Source organism: Arachis ipaensis, chromosome B08 (genome assembly GCF_000816755.2).
Source record: "Arachis ipaensis cultivar K30076 chromosome B08, Araip1.1, whole genome shotgun sequence".
Lineage (NCBI taxonomy): Eukaryota > Viridiplantae > Streptophyta > Magnoliopsida > Fabales > Fabaceae > Arachis > Arachis ipaensis.
In genome coordinates, this window is record NC_029792.2 from 23,381,692 (window position 1) to 23,396,987 (window position 15,296).

Genomic DNA, 15,296 nt, shown 5'->3' on the forward strand with positions numbered 1-15,296 from the left:
CTGGGGGCGATTTCTGGGCTGCTTTTGGCCCAGTTCCAAGCCCGAAAGTGAAGATTAGAGGCTGCAGAGTGGAGCTGGAAGGGGAGAATCAATCATTCACACGTTCATTCACGTTTCTTAGGTTTAGATGTAGTTTTCTAGAGAGAGCGAGGCTCTCTCCTCTCTCTAGGTTTTAGGGTTTTTTAGTTTTATTCTTCTCAATTTCAGATTTCTACCTTGCTTTTATTTAGTTTTCTTCTACTTTTATTTGTTCTAGTATTTTGGTTTGTCTACTTCTATCATTGATTCCTTTATGTTGCCAATTTAGTTTATGACCTCTTATGTTTTCTTTGATCCATATTAATGCAATTTATGTTTCCATATTTATGATTGCTTTCTTTAATTTGTGTTATTGATGCTTGCAATTGGTTATTTAAATTTAATATTCCTTGTTACTTTTCTATGCTTTTATTTTGTGCCTACCAAGTGTTTGATAAAATGCTTGGTTGGATTTTAAATTAGATTTTTACGTTCTTAACTTGGATTGATCAATTGGAGACTCTTGAATTGTCAAAGTTTCTTGTTGGTTAGTGATTGAAAGTTGCTAGTTGGCTTGAGCTTCACTAACTCTAATCTTTGATTAGGACTCGTGAACTCAATTTGAATTGCTCATTTGACTTACCTTCAATTGTTAGAGGTTAACTAAGTGAGAGCAAAACGCAATTACCATCACAAGTGACTATGATAATGGGGATAGGAATTCCAATTATCAATCCTTGCTAGGACTTTTCTTAATTGTTAGTTTACTTTCTTGTTATTTACATTACTTGTCTCTTATCACAAAAAACCCAAAAATACTTTTCCATAACCAATTATAAGTACACTTCCCTGTAATTCCTTGAGAGACGACCCGAGATTTAAATACTTCGGTTTATTTTTATTGGGTTTGTATTGTGACAAACAAATTAAACATTGACTGAGGTTTAATTGTTGGTTTAGAACTATACTTGCAACACGATATTTTTGTGAAAATATTTATCGACAATTTTCCTCTGTCATCTAACAATTCGCAAAAGCTAATCTCTGATCTGAAAAATCAATTGCAGCCAGAAAAATAAAAGGAAACAGAGGCAGCAAGATCAACTATTTTACAGTTAGAGGAAGACTTAGCTGAAGCCTACTTACAAGAGGAGAGGTATTAGAAGGAAAAAGCTAGAATTCAATGGTTGAAATGGGGTGACCAAAACACAAAATTCTTTCATGCTAAATTCCAAAGTAGAAATCGGAAAAACAAGATTTTCAGACTACAAGACAGCTCGGGTAATTTCAGCACAGATCCTGAAGGCATTGCTCGAATTGCCACTGAGTACTATAAGGAGTTGTTCATTTCCTCTAACCCCTATACTGCCTCGGCAGAACTGCAATCTTTGGAGAGAAAAATTGATGATGATACTAATCAAATACTTACTAGAAGTGTTTCAGAGGAAGAGATCAAGAAAGCTACATTCTCCATTAATCCTTTCTCAGCCCCAGGAGATGATGAATTCACTACAAAGTTTTATCAACATTACTGGGAGATTGTTAAAGGTAATCTATGTAGTGTTATTAAGAGCTTTTTTTCTGGAGGTCGGATGTTAAGGGCATTCAATTACACTCATATTTGCCTAATCCCGAAGACGCAAGGCATAGAAACCATGAGCCAGGTCTGCCCCATTAGCCTCAGCACGGTCCTCTATAAGATTATATCCAAGATTCTTGTCCACAGAATGCAGGGTATTTTGGATAAAATCATAAGTGCTAACCAGAGTGCATTTATTAAAGGTCGCCTGATCAGTGATAATGTACTAATAGCTTATGAGTTTATGCATTTTTTGAAAAACAAGAACCATGGTAATCATGAGATGGCAGTGAAGCTTGACATGAGCAAGGCTTACGATCGGATTGAATGGTGTTTTGTTTGGGAAGTCATGGAGAAGTTGGGCTTTTTCTCTAAATGGATTGACTGGATTAAAGAATGTGTTACCACTATGTCATACTCTGTTATTGTGGATGGTCAACCTCATGGTTACTTTAAACCATACAGGGAATTGAGGCAAGGCGATCCCCTTTCCCCCTATCTTTTCATTCTTTGTGCAGAAGGGCTTTTCCATCTGCTCCACAGAGGAGAATAGAGGAGAGAGATCTCAGGTCTACGACTCAACGGTAGATGTCCTACGATTAGTCATTTATTCTTTGCAGATGACTCAATCCTATTTTGCAAAGCTAATGAGCAGGAATACCAAAGATTGCTAAAGATTTTGGAAGATTATAGAAAAGTTAGTGGGCAACTCATTAATTTCTCGAAGTCTTTAGTAACAAAAATAGCCCAACACAGAATAGAGATGCCTTAGCTGAATCTCTACAAATTTTACATGTGGACAAACAGAGTAACTACCTAGGACTTCTAGCAGTTGTACATAGATCTAAGAAGCAGACTTTCAATTTTATTAAAGAAAAGGTGGAAAGGAAGCTGCAAACATGGAAGAGATCTCTCCTATCCGTTAGTGGCAGAGAAGTTCTGGTGAAGGCGGTAGCTACTACAGTGCCTACCTATACATTAAGCTGCTTTAAGCTCCCTGATTCATTGCTTGAGGAAATATAAAAGAAGATTCTGAGTTTCTAGTGGGGTCAGAGAGACTCAGAAAAGAGGCTACAGTGGGTGAGATGGGATATAATTTGTAGAGAGAAGAAGTATGGGGGGCTAGGTTTTAAGGATCTTAAAGCGTTCAATTTAGCTATGCTAGCCAAGCAAAGTTGGAGGATTCTTACCAAGCCTGAGTCCCTAATAAGCAAAATCTACAAAAGTAGATATTTCAAATATTCCTCTTTTCTACAAGCCCCAACAGGTCAGCAACCATCATGGGCCTGGAGAAGTATACTAAGCGGAAGGAGAATTCTGGAGGAAGGAATCGAATGAAAAGTGGGAAGAGGCAATCGGATTAGGATATTTGAAGACCCATGGCTAAGGAAGTTTAATCCTATTTCAGACTACCAGCAAAATAATTACAATCCAAACATGGTATGGGTAAATCAACTCATCAACAACTCCAGACAGTGGCAAGAAGAATTAGTCAAAACCATATTCAGAACCGATATTGCTACTGAAATCCTACAAACATATATTTTAGAAGATGGAAAAGATAGCATTACCTGGAAGTGGGACAAAATAGATACTACTCGGTGGCTTCTGGATATCGTACTGCTTTCAAATTTTCTCACCCTCCAATCCAATAGCTCCCGGAAGTGTGCAGAGAGAAGAGAGTCTGGAATAGCTTGTGGGAACTGCGGTGTCCACCAAAGATCAAAGTCTTCCTCTGAAAAGCTCTCCACGGTGGTCTACCTGTCCGACACCGATTACACAGTAGGTTGCTGATGATCGAGGATGTCTGTCTGATGTGCCAAGAATTAGGAGAAACGGTAAATCATTGCATATTGGATTGTAAGTTTTCAAGAGAAATTTGGAGAAAAGTTGAATTTGAAAATTTTCTCACCTTCAACAACTCTGAAGATTTCTAGAGGCGTTGGATGAAGCTTATAGAGGTACTGAAGAGAAGACCTAATTGGAAGACAAACACTGCTCTTGCTGCAATTCTCGCTTTGAAGAACTGGATAACACGAAACCTTAAAACCTTTGAAGCCAAGAATTTCTCTACTGACGTGCTCTATTCATCTGCCATAGAACTCCTTGAAGAATTTAGGAAGAGAAATGAAAGGTAGTTGCTACGATAGATAGAATCAGGTTGTCATGTTTTGATACTTGTAATGGGTTAATAGTGTAATCGGTTAATGGGTAACCTTTTCATTTTATTGACTGTCCAGATAGGACCCTTATCTTTTGTATATTCATTTTACAAATATAAATGAATATATAATTAACTTTGAAAAAAAAAACTTAAATAGACATGACGTCGTAACTTATTAGATTCAAATATAATTAGCATCCGAATTTATAAAAGCAAATTGGAATAGAATATGATAGATGTAATGCATTATAAATAATTGTGTAAAAAATAATTTCGACTACAAGGACAAAAAAATTAAATAAGAACACTCATTATTATATAATTAAAAGAAAAAAAAAGGTTAGATTCATAAAAGAATGATAAATTACTATTTATATTTTAAAAATTATCAATTTCGATTTAAAAAAGTAAAAATACAATATCATTATATGAAATAAATAAGGAAAAAAATAAAAAAATAAAAAATAAACAATAAACAAATATTCAATTGAATAAATAAATAAATAAATAAGGGGACAAGAATTACCCCAATGTTAAGCTAATGAAAAGATCAATGTATATGTGATAAAAATTAAAAGAAAAGGTTGATGTATGAGTATGTGAAATATGCAAAAGTGGAAATTTTGGGTAGCTAGGCATGATTTTAAAAGAATAAAGAGTGTATGTAGAGGTGAGAGCTTAAGTTAATCAAGGATTCAATTTATAGCGTTATAGAATAAATATTCTACGTCAATAATTCTAAAATTTAGATTCTTATAATTAATACTAGTTACAATTAACACGCAGTCTGATTCTTTAATTTCAATGTTGTTATCTTTAATATTCTCTTTTGTCTATACATGAGATATCTTTATTACTAAAATTGCAATATAATATTGTATTGGTCAATAGAAGTTATTAGTGAACAACCCATAATTAAATATTATATATATTTTTATTTTTTTACATTGAGTACATACAAATGTTTTATTTATTTGCATATTATGAAAGTCAACTCAATCTTGTTAGTTTGATGCATTATCTGTAACCTTTGATTACAGCGAAATAAGCACTCTGCAGTGTGCACTCTTTTTAATAATATATACTATTAAGAATAAACTATTATTTTTGTTACGGCCCTGGATTCCCGCGGGTCAACCCGACCCGAGCTCCACCCGGCCCGACTACACGCCTCTCAACCGACCCGGACACGCGTCCCGTACGGCTCTCTCGCAGCTATGGGACAGCGTCCTTGGGAATATGGGCCTGCCCTCCAGAGGGGCCCAATACTGACATGTATATAAGGGGAAGACTGGCTCTTCCCCCAAGGTACGTCACGTCCCTACACCACCTTCATTCTGCCTGCACGTATTCTGACAAGAGCATCGGAGTGTCTTTGCAGGTGGCACCCCCCTCACACGAAGTGCTCGAGACCTCGCGCCCTCGGACTGGAAGACCGTGACCAGACGAGCCCCTTCCTTCATCCCTGATCCTGACCTGAACCATCCGGTAACCGACCAACCGAACACTAACAAATTGAGATGATAACACATTGATAGTTTATCAAATTCAAGAATCCAAATAAAAAATTAAATTCATGCAATAATCAAATTATAAAAACATAAAGAGAAGAAAGTAGAATATACTATAACACATTGATTAATTAAATTATAAAAACATAAAGAAAAGAAAGTAGAATATGCTATAACACATTGATCAATAATAATGTTTTAATATTACTGCGTCAGCCGGGAGTCGAACCCGGATCTATTGCTTGGAAGGCAATTATCCTAACCGTTGGACTACTGACGCTTTCAATGTACGGCCAAAGAACTTGATATTTTATATGTTGATTATTTGCAATCAATTTCAAGAATAACCATGCTCTTTTGACTCTTTTCTGATCGATCTTTATTTTATAGTAGTAATCATTAGCAAAACATAGAAAGATGTATGAAAAATTAATTTTTTCAAAGATTAGGTTGAACAAACAAATTCAAACAAGGTATAGAAGAGTGAACATTCTAAAGCCAATCAGTAGTTTTATTTGCGCCGAGAGCGTCGGAGTGTCTTTGCAGGTGGCACCCCCCTCACACGAAGTGCTCGGGACCTCGTGCCCTCGGACTGGAAGACCGTGACCAGACGAGCCCCTTCCTTCACCCCTGATCCCGACCTGAACCGTCCGGTAACCGACCAACCGAACATTGGCGCCGTCTGTGGGGACTCTCGTCCATGGACTTCGTACTAGTCCAGACTGGGACTGGCAGCGAGGCCGCGCCTCCCGTGCTTGGGGGAGGTGCCGTTTCGACAGAAACTCGACAACAGCAGAGGTCGCCTCCAAGGGACACGACGCAGACTCACGAAAGACGCCCCTTCGGAGGAACTGGTGACAACCATGCCAGGATAATGCAAGAGTTGCGCCATAGGATGCAAGACTTAGAACGTCGGCTAGCCGAAAGAGAACGCGACCAACGCACCCCGGAGCAGAGCCCCACCCGCTCCCGTTCAAGGAGCCGCTCGAGGCGCTCACCCAGCCCCCAATACGAGTCGGAGAGCACCGGGGGACGGGGACGAGCTAGAAGAAGAAGTCGGGACCCCATCATTTACGCCCGACACGAGAGACGGCGTGCGTCGAACAGAGGCGAAGAGGACGCCCGTCGGGAGAATGACGAGCCGGGGAGAACTACCCGGGGACCAGTGATAATAGGAGCGACCCCTTTCCACCGTTCCGTACTCGAGGTCCGGCTGCCGAAACACTTCGACAAGCCAACGGACATGAAATATGATGGAACACAAGATCCCCTAGAACACTTGACGGCCTTTGAGGCCAGAATGAACCTGGAAGGGGTAGGAGACGAGGTCAGATGTCGCGCCTTCCCGGTCACCTTGGCGGGCCCAGCGATACGGTGGTTCAACAACCTCCCGCAGGGCTCGGTGACTCAATTCTCCGACATCAGCCACGCCTTCTTGGCTCAATTCACGATCAGGATTGTCAAAGTCAAACACCCAATCAATTTGCTAGGGGTGACACAGAGACCTGGAGAGCCGACCAGGAAATACCTGGACCATTTCAATGACGAGTGCCTGGAGATTGACGGTCTAACGGACTCGGTGGCAAGCCTGTGCTTGACGAACGGACTCTCGAATGAGGACTTCAGGAAACACCTTACCACAAAGCCCGTTTGGACAATGCAAGAGATCCAGTGCGTGGCCAAAGAGTACATCAACGACGAAGAAGTCAGTCGGGTCGTGGCTGCCAATAAACGGCAGCCCGCCTACAACCAAGCACGGCACTATGAAGGCAGAGAAAGACCAAAGGAACACGCCAGGGACGGCGGTCCGAGTAAAACACCCAAACCGTTCCCCCGAGTTGGGAAGTTCACCAATTATACCCCCCTCACGGCACCAATCACCGAAGTTTACCAACAGATAGCGGAAAAGGGGATACTGTCAAAGCCCCGACCTCTGAAGGACAGGACGGGAGGAAACAAGAACCTCTACTGCGAGTACCACAAGGGTTACGGACACAAGACCCAAGACTGCTTCGACCTAAAAGATGCCCTGGAACAAGCTATCAGGGACGGGAAACTTGCCGACTTCTCCCACCTTATCCGGGAACCAAGGAGACGCAACTAGGACCACGATAGCGAAGACAGATCCCGGTCAACAAGGCAACGGCAGGAACCAGAGGGTGACGACCATGGCCTTACAGTGGTAAACGTGGTAACGGCCAGAAATACCACCCCAAGGTCAAAGTCAGTACAGAAAAAAGACGCCAAAGTCCTAGCAGTCTCCACCTCGACTGTTAGAAGTTTCCGAGGTATCCCACCCATCTCCTTCGGCTCGGAGGACCAATGGTTTGACGAGGCACCGGAAAGTCCGCCCATGGTCATTACGGCCAGGGTCGGAACGGGCCTCGTCAAACGAATCCTGGTAGATACGGGGGCAGACTCGAACATCATGTTTCGAAACGTTTTCGATGCCCTGGGACTAAGGGACGCCGACCTGACGACCCACCAGCACGGTGTGGTAGGGTTGGGGGACCACTTCATCAAGTCGGACGGAATCATCTCACTCCCGACCTCTGTAGGACAGGGGCAAAAACGACGAACAGTCATGGCGGACTTCGTGATATTACGAGATTCCACGGCCTATAACATCATTCTGGGGAGAAAAACCATCAACGACCTGGGGGCGGCCATTAGCACAAAGCTGCTGGTGATGAAGTTTGTCACCGACGACGGATCTGTAGGATCCATCAAAGGCGACTTGGAAACGGCGATCGCTTGCGACCACGCCAGTCTCTCTCTCAGGAAAAAATCCAAAGAAGCATCTGGGGTCTTCCTTGCTGACCTGGACGCCAGGATAGACGACAAACCCAGATCAGAGCCAGAAGGAGACTTGGAAAAGTTCAGGGTCGGCGAGGAGGACGATAAGTTCACATTCATAAACAGGAACCTCCCCCACGAGATGAAGGAGCCTTTGATGGAAATGATCAGGGCTAATGCCGACCTCTTCGCCTGGACGCCTGCCGATATGCCCGGAATAGATCCCCAGCTCGTATCGCATCATCTGGCCGTTAAGGCGGGAACCAAGCCAGTGGCCCAGAGGAGGAGAAAAATGTCGCAAGAAAGGGCAGAAGAGGTAGGCAGGCATACGGCCAGCCTCCTAGAAGCAGGATTCATCCGAGAACTGGACTACTCGACCTGGTTGTCGAACGTGGTCCTGGTTAAAAAGCACAATGGGGGATGGAGAATGTGCGTGGACTACTCTGACCTGAACAAGGCGTGTCCCAAGGATTGCTACCCCCTACCTAACATCGACGCACTCGTCGACGCAGCGGCGGGGTACCGGTATCTGAGCTTCATGGATGCCTACTCAGGATACAATCAGATACCGATGCACCGACCCGACGAGGAAAAAACGGCGTTCATAACGCCAGGGGGATCTATTGTTACAAGGTAATGCCTTTTGGCCTGAAAAACGCTGGGGCCACGTACCAAAGGCTGATGAATAAAATATTCAGTGAGCTTATAGGCAAAACAGTAGAAGTCTACGTGGATGACATACTCGCAAAGACCACACGACCCGACGACCTCCTGAGCGATCTTGATGGCGTTTTTTCCTCCCTACGGCAACACGGCATGAGGCTTAATCCGCTCAAGTGCGCGTTTGCCATGGAGGCCGAAAAGTTCCTGGGATTCATGATTACTCAAAGAGGAGTGGAAGCCAACCCCGAGAAGTGTCGAGCAGTTCTCCAGATGAAGAGCCCAGGTTGTATCAAAGACGTCCAACGACTTGCCGGGAGGTTAACAGCTTTATCCCGATTCCTCGGCGCGTCAGCAGCAAGAGCTCTGCCTTTCTTCAATCTAATGAAAAAAGGAATGGCGTTCGAATGGACCCCAACATGCGAAGAGGCATTCAACCACTTCAAGCAGATTTTAGCGGCACCACCAGTCCTCGGAAAACCCAAGGCCGGAGAACCACTCTACCTCTACTTATCAGTAACCGAGGAAGCACTTGCCACAGTGCTCGTTAGAGAAGAAGGAAAAACCCAACAACCCGTTTACTTCGTGAGCAGGGTCCTCCAAGGACCAGAATTGAAATACAGCAAGCTGGAAAAACTGGCGCTGGTGCTCCTAGTCTCTTCCCGAAGGTTAAGACAATACTTCCAGAGCCATCGTATAGTCGTAAGGACGGATCAGACGATTTGCCTAGTACTGCAAAAACCTGACTTGGCTGGTAGGATGATGACCTGGGCCATCGAGCTCTCCCAATACGACCTACAATATGAACCCCGACATGCAATCAAAGCCCAGGCAATGGCAGACTTTCTGGTAGAAGTGACGGGGGACCCCCCCGAGGAAACGGGCACACAGTAGAGGCTCCACGTTGACGGGGCCTCCAACCAAACGTCCGAGGGAGCAGGGGTCATCTTAGAAAGCCCTGCAGGGGTCATCTATGAGCAATCGACTAAGTTCGAGTTTCCAGTGTCGAACAACCAAGCAGAATATGAAGCTCTCTTGGGCGGACTGATACTAGCTCGGGAAGTCGGAGCGACAAAGGTCGAAGTATGCAGCGACTCACAAGTTGTCACCTCGCAGGTGAACGGAAGCTACCAAGCCCGGGACCCCCTCCTGCAAAAATACTTGGAAAAGGTTAAAGAAATAACGAGTCAGTTCCAGGAGGTCATCGTCCAACACGTCCCAAGAGAAAGGAACACACGGGCGGACCTCCTGTCTCAGCTGGCGAGCACAAAGCCAGGGTCGGGTAACCGGTCCCTTATCCAAGGCATGGTGAAGGAACCGACGGTCGCCCTCCACTTGACGAAGTCGAGCCCCTCATGGCTAGACCCCATCACCAACTTCCTGGAACTCGGCAAGTTGCCTGAAGATGAGAAAGCGGCCAAAGTTCTAAGAAGGGAAGCGGCCAGATACGCAATCATACAGGGACAACTATTCAAAAAGGGACCGTTTCGGTATCCCGAAGGTCGTTATCTCAGACAACGGGACCCAGTTCACGGACAAGAAGTTCATGGAGTTCCTCTCTGGCCTAGGGATAAAGAAGAAGTTCTCCTCGGTAGAACATCCCCAAACAAACGGGCAGGTAGAAGCTGTAAACAAGGTCATCCTTCTTGGTCTAAAGAAGCGCCTAAACAATAAGAAAGGAACATGGGCTGACGAACTCGCCTCCGTCCTATGGTCTTACCGGACAACTGAGCAAAGCGCTACGGGGGAAACTCCCTTTCGCCTAACATACGGGGTCGATGCGGTAATACCAATCGAAATCGGCGAACCGAGCCCCCGACTACTACTCGCGGGCATGAGCGAAGCGGTCGAAAAGGACCTGGTTGAGGAAACAAGGGAGATGGCTCACCTATCAGAAACGGCGCTGAAACAAAGAATAGCCCTGCGTTACAACGCAAAAGTCCTCAAACAAGATTTTGAGGAAAGGGACCTCGTCCTGCGACGCAACGACATCGGCGTCCCGACCCCAGGGGAAGGCAAGCTGGCGGTAAATTGGGAATGTCCCTACAGGGTAAGGGAGGTACTCGGCAAAGGTGCTTACAAGCTAGAAAGACTCGACGGCAAGGAAATACCCAGAACATGGAATACGTGTAGCCTAAGAAGGTTCTACTCATGACCCGACGACTCGCCGACCTGAGAACCCAAACAAATTGTAAATACTCGCCTTGTTCGCATGATGATCTGTCTTTTTATTTTATCAAATGCTCGCCATATTGATTAATTTGTTTAGCTAACGACTAACTCATACTTGTCAAAAATTTTCGTACTTGTCCACTACTTTCCTACGTGCGCCGCGCACGAGCGCCCCCTAAAACGGCAGACCGGGACTGATCACTCCGGGGGCCATCTTCCTCATGGCCAAAGCCAACTACGACGACAACACGACCACGGCGATCCAAGTCATAACAAACATAAAACAGGAAAACGGGCGCGAGCCCACCCCCGAAAGAAACAACGACAACAAATATAGCAAACGGCAACCCGGCCAAACGACTGAATAAGTATAACTTACAAAGAGTCAACACAAAAAACGAGCAATAAGTTGTTCAGCAAATGCGTTACAAAATATCCTAAGTTACAAGACCTCACTTCCTCGGCATGTCAACAATCTTTCCGTCCTGGATAGTCTTGAAAACACCAATTGACGACGTGTCGAAATCAGGAGCTGCGATCTTTAGCTGAGCCTTCAGGGCATCTTCGGTCATCGAGATGGCGTTCTTCCCTTGCTCCTTGGTCACCTTAAGCTTCTTCTTAAGCTCTGCGGCTTCGGCTTTAGCGGTTTTCGCCTCTGAGACGGCCTGCTCCCGCTCTTTCTCCAAGGCGGCAACCCGACCCTGAGCGGCATTCAGCTGACCTTCCAAGGTCATCTCACGCTCAAGAAGCCGGGCCACGGTCTCATCGGACGCCTTCAACCTCTCCGCAACAAATGACGCTTTCTTCTCAGCAGCGCTAAGCTTTCCCCCCATCTCGGACAGCTGACCCTGGAGGAGTTCAACTTGGGCCTTGAAGTCATTGTTCGCCTTAACAGAGGACTCAAGCTTCCTCCGGAGCGCCTCCATCCCCGATAACTCGAATTCAGCCTTCCGAGCTATCACGGCCCCACGAAGCAAGGTGCGGTACATCCACCTCGCCTGCCCGGACAGCTCGGTCTCGTGAAAATGCTCCTCGGTCCCGGGTATCAACTGTGAGTCAATAAATTTGGTAGCATCAAAGTTCCTTTCCATTATGGTAAGGGCCCCTTCCGGGCTGGAAGATATCCTTTGCTTCTTGGGAGTATGGATGAGCTCCACGTCACTATCCGGCTGGGGGGTGAGAGACGCGTGCCCTCCAGCGGGCCCTTCCTCACGAGTAGGGGAAGCCTGGACCCCTTCAGCCTGTTTCCCCGACACGTCGGCATCCTGGGGAGAAGGCACAGCCTGATTCTCCTTCTCCCCTAAAGGACCCTCCGACTTACCGGCATCCTTCTCTTCGGCATTCTCGTCATCACTTGCTTCAAAAAAGGTCTTTATCAGATTCTCAAGACCAGTCACGGTGGCAGACATTCCCACTGCAACAAACAACAGGCGCATTAGTCGTTAGATCGGGAAAAGAAAAACAACAACAAAGAAACATAGGCCAACAAAGAAGACAACTCACGAATATAGCTCCTGGCGGCCTCCCGTTCACCCATAAGAAGATGAGGGTTCACGGGGTTCTTTTCAAAAATGGCAAAAAGTACGTCAGCTATTTGCTTATCTACAGGCGACAACCTCTTATACGTCACCTTGATGAAAGGATTCGACCCCGCACCAAAACTCCAATAAGTCTGGATAAGGCGCTCCCCCTCTAACGACAACCAAAAGGGGTGACGACCTTTGACGGGACGAACTTTGAAGTACTTATCTTTAAAACCATGGTAGGAGTCCTCAAAAAGGCCAAATATTCTCCTACCCTGGGCGGAACGGAAAGAGAGAAACCCTTTTCTCGCCTTCCCCTGTTTGGAAGGGTTGGTAAGGTTGAAATAGAAGAGGAAGACGTCCACCGACACCGGCAGCTCCAGGTGCTCACAAACCATTTCGAAGCAGCGGATCGAGGCCCAACTGTTCGGGTGAAGCTGAGAAGGGGGGACGGATATCCGGTTCAACAGCGCCATTTGAAAGTCGGAGAACGGTATCCGAACGCCAACTTGTGTAAACATGGACTTGTAAAACCAAATCCAATCGGGGACACGAGGAGAGTGGAAGTTGAGCTCATAAATACGCTCATGGGGGGCAGGGACAATGGCCTCGTAGTTGGCCTCCTCGTCAGTCCCCCCACACAAGTAGCCGGCTTGCCGGAACTCGGTCAACTCCTCTAAGTCCATTTGGTTGGGCGAGCTCCTTATATCGTCAGTCACCCAGGCGTACGGGTCGTAGGCCGCGCCAGATCCAGAAGACCGGGAAACGATGCGAGGCATACCTACATCGGGGTACCACTCCGTTAGACTATGAGGTCGGAAGTCCATAGAAACCCAGAAACTACGCCTTTTCAAACTCAGATCATGGCCAAGAACAGTTAAAAACTACGCCTATCACGCAAATCACCTAAAACCTACCCAGGAATGGTACCCCTCCCTTAATTCGTCTACCCCACCATTGGAAGGTCATTCGGCTAAAGTAAACCAAGCATGCAACAATCGCAAACAACAACTACGCAGCAGTAAAACATAGCATAAACACAAGGGAAGAGGAAGCAGAAATTACCTGAATTGGTTGCAGGAACTTGAGAAGAAAAAGAAGGCACGAGAAGGCTCGAATAGGGAATTTTGGATATCAGGGAGAGAGGAAAGTGAAAATGGCAAGGGTAGGAGGAAAAGAGAAAGAAACTGTTTAAAAACCACCACAAGGAGCGCGAAAAGAGATAGGGGCAAAATGGTCTTTACGCACGGGGTTTTAACCCATTATGAGCATTTAATGCTCAGCACGAAGAACGAAGCGGCGAACGAACGCCTCAGCAGACCAAGGGACACGCGCACAAGAAACGCGCCTCTCCCACGGTCAGCCGACTCGGCGACAACACACGAACAAGGACATCACGCACCACCGATCGCCTCACGACCATCACTGGCGCGTCGGGGGCACTGTTACGGCCTTGGATTCCCGCGGGTCAACCCGACCCGAGCTCCACCCGGCCCGACTACACGCCTCTCAACCGACCCGGACACGCGTCCCATACGGCTCTCTCGCAGCTATGGGACAGCGTCCTTGGGAATATGGGCCTGCCCTTCAGAGGGGTCCAATACTGACATGTATTTAAGGGGAAGACTGACTCTTCCCCCAAGGTACGTCACGTCCCTACACCACCTTCATTCTGCCTGCACGTATTCTGACAAGAGCGTCGGAGTGTCTTTGCAGGTGGCACCCCCCCCCCTCACACGAAGTGCTCGGGACCTCGCGCCCTCGGACTGGGAGACTGTGACCAGACGAGCCCCTTCCTTCATCCCTGATCCTGACCTGAACCGTCCGGTAACCGACCAACCGAACAATAATAATTACTTAAATAAAGAACATACCACATCTCGAGTACTGTGAGCTTTGCAGGTGGCACCCCGCCTCACACGAAGTGCTCGGGACCTCGCGCCCTCGGACTGAAAGACCGTGACCAGACGAGCCCCTTCCTTCATCCCTGATCCCGACCTGAACCGTCCGGTAACCAACCAACTGAACAATTTTTAAAGATGAAATTTAATTGTCGATTTTCAATAATAAGATAATAAACTAATTCAATATCCTTCTTAAAAATTGAATTAGTTCCATAAAAATAATATATCCATATGATTATTTTATTATTTAAAATTTAGACTTTTGATAAAATAATTCAGGAATTAAAAACAAAAACCTATAACGTTCGAAAACTTATTTTTTTCTAACAAATGAATTTAATTTTAATACACAATTAGTTTTATATGTGCATCTAATTATGTAACGCCACAACATAAAAATAATTATATTTTATATTAATTGCATAAATGATTATTTAAAAAATAGATGTGATTATACGATTGTGTAAAATGGCGGTGTATCAAAGTTAAAATCTAAATCTATGTTATCATTTTTACCTAAATTATCGACAATATTTTATCCACCGTTTGGCCTTTAATAATCAATCAATCACGACGAGTCACCGATATTTTAAATTTGTGTATAAAATACAGTGAAAATTCAGATGCAAGTATTATATATAAAATTATTAAAATGATTTTAATTATCAATTTTATAAAAAAAACAACTGCATACAGTGTTTATTGTTAATGAAAGCTTATGTCGACAATCAAAGCATTTGAGGTACATGGTGCAAATTTAACACTTGAAGGCAGAAAAGAAACTCATCTTTAAAAGCGGTTACTGATGTTATTGAATTGAAACAAGTTTCATCCGTTAGGAACAAGTCTTCCATAAAAACTAGCAGAAAGGATTTCAAAAATCGGTTGTGCCAATTATTAGATATTTTAATCTTTTAGGATATAATTGTAGTTTTTTAATTGTTAGAATTATATATAAACAAAAATTTT

The 15,296-nt window shown here is 45.0% G+C and overlaps 1 non-coding gene across 1 annotated transcript; it reads right to left on the reverse strand.

The window, feature by feature from the left end:
- Window positions 5,481-5,552, reverse strand: TRNAG-UCC. The gene has a single exon. It is a non-coding gene; the product is annotated as a tRNA-Gly (tRNA).